Genomic DNA, 6,078 nt, shown 5'->3' with positions numbered 1-6,078 from the left:
CCTTCTGACAAGTAAAGTGACTAGGGAAGCTGGGTTCACTTAACTGTGTTACTAACTTAACAACTGCAGTGATTCACTTAACAAATGTGGCAAGAAAGGTCATAAAATGGGGCAAAATTCACTCAACAATTGCTTCACTTAGCAACAGAAATTTTGGGCTCAGTTGTGATCATACGTTGAGGACTACCTTTGTTTACTGCCTACAGAAACCAGGTCAAATAAGCTGCTCAGATCTCAGTTTTAATAAGACTCTCTGAATGATCTTCTCCTGTCTAAACCAAATTGAATGAACAGGAGCCATTCAGGAGTGCTGATTCATTCTCGAAAGGATCCCAATGCTGTAATAACTATCATCTAGCAAATGTTCTACTGCACTGTCATTACAGAAGAGGGGAGTAATTATCTAAAGGTCTCATAGTACAAAGACAACAAGAGCAAGTTAACAGAATAACAGAGTTGGAAGGGACCAGAGTTGGAAGCGGTCTTCTAGTCCAACCCTCTGCACGAGCAGGAGACCCTACCGCATTCTGGACAAATGGCTGTCCAACCTCTCTTAAAAACCTCCAGTAATGGAGCACCCACAACTTCTGAAGGCAACTTGTTCCAAAGGTCAATTGTTCTCACTGGGAAGAAATTTTTTTCCTTAGTTCTAAGTTGCTTCTTTCCTTGGTTAGTTTCCATCCCTTGCTTCTTGTCTTGCCTTCTGGTGTTTTGGAGAATAGGTTGACCCCCTTGGTGACAGCCCCTCAGATATTGGAAGACTGCTCTCATTTCACCTAGGCCTTCTTTTCACTAGACTACATGTGCCCAGTTCCTGCAACCATTCTTCATATGTCTTAGCCTCCAATCCCCTAATCATCTTCGTTGCTCTTCTCTTTCCATAGTCTCAACATCTTTTTTATATTATGGTGACCAAAACTAGATGCACTATTCCAAATGTGGTCTTACCAAGGAGTTATATAGCTGTACTAACACTTGATTCTATCCTTCCTTTAATGCAGCATTGGGGTTTTTTGGCAGCTGCTGCAGCATATTGCTAGCTCATATTTAATTGTTTGTCCACTAGGACTCCAAGATCCCTCTCGTAGTTACTGCTATTGAGTCAGGTTCTATACCTGTACATTTGGTTTGTCTTGCCTAAGTGTAAAACCTTATTTTTCTCTATACTGAATCTCATTTTGTTAAATAGGACCCCAGTGTTCAAGTGTGTCAAGATCCTTCTGGATCTTGACCCTATCTAGGGTGTTGGCTATTCCTGCCCATTTGGTGTCATCTGCAAAGTTGATTAGTTCCCCTTCTATTCTCTCCATCTAAATCATAGGTGTCAAACTTGCCACATCACGTGACTTGTGAAGTATCACAACATTTTTTGCATTGCCAGAGCTGGGGTGGGCACAGTCTCCATATGATGCAACTGGCCCACGGGCCAGCAGTTTGACTCCTCTGATCTAAATTGTTTGTGAAGATATTGAAGAGTACTGGTTTTAAGACTGAACCTTGGGATACCCTGCTGCTACTTTGGTACTTTTCTACTAGGTACAAGAATCCTGCTCTCAACACCATCAGCCACAACTAGCACTGCCCTTGGAAGGTTCACACTTTGCCCAATGGTGTGGCTCTCCAACAAGCATGGAACTAAGGTATGGGGGAACAGAGGGCAGAAGATCCACACTTGGCTAATGAGAGGGGGAAGGAGCCAGAAGAGAAGGAGAAGAATTCCCTTTTCTATTCATCTGGCGGCAGCAGTAAATCACTGTCTCTCCGTCAGCCTTTTTTAGAGGTGTAACAAAGGAAAAGCTGTGGAGGAAGCAGTTTTCCAAGTAACCTATTTACCTCCTTTTGTTCAAGGAGAAGAGGATTGCATCTTGCCAGGGGTGTGGGGAAAAGCCTTGAGATGGTAATAAGGCAATCATTTTAAGGAGGTATGGTACCATTAAGATTTATTTTTACAGCCCGTAATTGATGAAAATAGATGTAAAAGAAATTTTACATCAAAAAGAGTTCCTGACATCAAAGTCAAATCCTACTACCTCATCCTAAATTTTTAAGAGACTTTCAAGAAGGTCTTGTTGTCTTTGATTTGATAAAGAATTACTTGACTGGGCCTTTTATGTGAGCTTGGTAATGGCAGCTGGGGAAGAGAGAATCAGTCACCCATTTGAAAAAAACCAAAAGCTTAAAAATATGTTGTTGATGTGGTTTCCATTTCTCCCCATCTACTTTACTCTTAATATCCTGAAATGAAAATTACAAAGTTAACACTCCAGAATATCAAACAGTAGTATATGTAGTGAAGTTGCCTAGAGTAGCCTTATCAGTGAGATAGATGTCATATAAATTTAATTATTCAATAAATAAATACTTAAGCAGATATGTTATAAATCTTTGGTCTTTCTTTCTCCAGAACTACAGTGGAACTTTTCCTAGCATGACAAGAATGTGCTATAATGGAGTTGCAATGATTTAAAATAAAGTCTCCATCACATTCTGTCTGGCCATGCTATTTGGAAAGAAGTGTCTAATTTTTCAAATTGGAGAAAAGGTAAAACTGCTTGGTAAATTCATATCAATCAATCAATCAATCAATTTTTATTATGGTCACAGACCAGCATTAAATTCATATCCATTTGCATGACCCATTGTAACCATAAATTTCAAGGTTGGAATCCTGCTGTCACACACACCTGCATTCACCTGCAAGGATCCTCATGGGTGGGTACAATTTTTGCAAAAGATTTTCATGAATTAACCATCGTAGACATGTCCTGTGAAGCGGTGAGTTTGACACCCGTGGTGTAGAACAATAGAGGCAACCATTCATATAATGTTATCCATGATGTTATGTCACATCTGAGATTTGGGGTTTTTTCCTATGGAATCATATTTCAGCTTGTTCAGTAGTAATTTAATAATTATGTATTGTTTGTAGTTTTATTAATGATGTGTGGTATGTCAACCAAATAGGTTCAGTTTAAAGTTCAATAGGTATAACTTTAAACTTTTGCATTTATATTCTTTTAGATAAGATTTTTTAACAATCAACTTAAAGATACAATCTGTCAGCAAGAATGAGATACTGAATTGCAGATGTATCATTTTTACTCTTAATTATTCTGATGTGTATATAATACATGTTTTTATATCAGATGCAGAGAGATCCCATATGCAAATCAGTATGTCATCACAATGATGCCTCTGGATTTTCAAAACCATCATATGCAAAAACCATGGATGTGATGCATCACAATTATTTTTTTAAGAAATCTGCATGAAATCATTGTCATATTACAGATCACATCATTTCTGCAGAATGAATCATTGAAACATAGATTTGACTTTATTTCTCCATACTAACCCTCCGGTATATATGATACATATTTTAGCATTAGATTCAGTCAGATCCCATGGGGAAAAAATTGAAATGAGTGTCCCTGCCTTATACCTTGTATTATTTTATTGCTACTTTGGCACCTTAAGTAATGAATTCGTGATTGTAATTATTTATTCTGTGCAGACAAATCCCTTGTTCAATCAGATAGTTATATGAAGATTATCACTTCAGATCTGAATTTGTGTACAAGGTTATTAAAACCTTCAAATCAGATTGTAGGGACTCTGTGTGCAGATGAACATATCTATAATTTTATGATGGGTCTAGCTAAATCTAAGTATCATATGTAAAGGATCCATACAGTATTTTGGATTCATATTTTTATACCATGCCAGTATCACAAAATGAAGGATTCATGATAATCATAGTTCATGTCATCTAGATTGTGATTTAATTCTGGTCTTCTGAAGATCCCAGGTGAAAATCTGTGTGAATACAGATCCCTATTTTTGTACCAAAGCAATGCCAACACCTATCTGATCCATAGCTTTAATGGCTCAATGCATGCAGAGTAACATGGATTTTATTGTTCTTGCATGTGAAACACACATACAAACCATATGTAATTAAGCTGATAGAATGACTTGCATTCATGGTTTTCTGACACAGAAATCTTCAGATTTTTATTGTCTAACTGCACTAAACCCTAACAGATGCTCTATATTTATTTGATATTAAATCATGTGGACTCATAGTAATAGTAACTCAAATACTAATCTGTCTCATTTTGGGGGCCTGGTGACTCCAAAGTTTGAACGTGTGGTTGTCATTGTCTGCAAATATCTCTGATTTTATGGTTTTATGAAGTTCCCAAGTGAAATCATTTTGGTCCACAAAGCGCCATGACTCATCTCCACATTTTAGAGATACAGCACCTCCAAAATTGTTGAGTTCCTATGTGTAAATGGGTGTAACTTATGTAATTGTGGTTTCATGAAGATTGCAGATTTAAAAAATGTGTGGTTCTGTGAAGATTTATACACCAAGATCTATGTTTTTGTGCCATGATGGTACCAGAACCATTGCATACAAAATTTTGAAGGCACCTTCAATGTAAGTGGATGTGATCTGATGATGGTTTCATGCGAATCACCTGTAGAGTTTATGCACAATCAAGAGGATCCATTCTTTAAAATCACCTATTTGATGAAATAATCAGATCCTTGATGGCTAAAGTTCAGTGCATGTAGACATTCTATATTTGATATTGATTTTATGTGCATCCTATATAAAATAAGTAAATTAAAATGAGCTTTTTGAGTTGAATCCACATTTTTGCATCATGACACAACTCTTTGCATGCCAATAGATATGATCTGTGATTTGATGACAATTTCATGTGGATCCCATTTCAAAAAATCTGTTTCCTAACTATAGCACCTTTCTCATAAAATGGATGTGATCTGTTAATAGTGGAGTTCTTGAAAAAAAAGGATAGGTGTCTCAGATCAAGGTATTTGTCTTAGAGACTGCCAGATCCATGGTGTTCAGGGAGATAGATAGATAGATAGATAGATAGATAGATAGATAGATAGATAGATAGATAGATAGATAGATAGATAGATAGATAGATAGATAGATATTTGTGAATGTTTCCATTCTTTTTTAAGGCAAAATCAAGAGGATACACTCCTCTGATGCACTTATTTTTGTTGCATGACAGTGCCAAAATTCATCCAATTCTGATTATTTTAATTATCTGATTGCAGATGATTTATTTGTTCCAGGAGGATCCCATGTCAAAATATTATGAAATTATTTAGACTCGATTTCATGTATCCAGCTTCCATCTAGACTTCAGGACAAGATCCAATTTTCCAGCTCATAGTTCACAACTCAATTATTCTGCAGCACCTCACTGAAATTACCATACTTGTTTCTCAGCAATGCTAAAGCTGGTGGAAACTGCAGAACTGTAGAAACTTGTATTTGTTTTCTTTTCCCTTTCTCACCTTCGTCTCAAACATTTACTACAATTAAGAGGAGGGAAACACAAAACTTTCATTTTTGAACATGCTTTATTTCTTGGCGGATTTCCTAACGAGATCATTTGTCCGTTGGGTGATTCTACCTGTACACTCCTAAATCCAAGCCAAGTAAGGCGATCCCGTTACGGATTAAGATGGAAGATCGTCTGAGCACTCCAGGATAGATGGCTGCAGCGAAAAAGCTGAGAAATCATCCCGTCGGAGGCAACAGATGATAAGAGTCAGAAGTTGGATTCCGCTTTATTTCTTAAGAATCGTGAGGAAATGAAGAGCGAGGATGAAAGTTACCACTTTGCCGACGCGCATTACGAAATAATTAGAGGAGACGTTCTTACAATTCCCGCACCGGATGAAGAATTTCGATTCCCGGGTTTAACCGGCGTTCTAAAATGCCTAGAAGCCGCTGAGCGCTGAAAAAGTCGAAACCCCTCGAAACGTTACAACTTATTCGGGAGCCGAGGTCTGATGCGGCCACACGTTTTACAGCCCTGAAGAACGTCGCTTGGCGAGTCCCACGAACGTGGGCTGGACCAGGCAAGCGTCATTCTTCCCTCAAGGTTTAAACTTCAGACAGCCTTCCACCCCCTCCCTCCCAAACTCGGTCCTTTCGCTCACTCTAGTCTTCCGCAACCCGGCCGTCGAGAGACCCAGAAAGCGACGCAACAAACAATAGGCAAAAAAGCTCGGCTCCCTTTCTCC

This window comes from Vipera berus (assembly GCF_964194415.1).
Source record: "Vipera berus genome assembly, chromosome: 2".
In the NCBI taxonomy this organism is placed as follows: Eukaryota; Metazoa; Chordata; class Lepidosauria; order Squamata; family Viperidae; genus Vipera; species Vipera berus.
Note: the sequence above shows the minus strand (reverse complement) of the source record.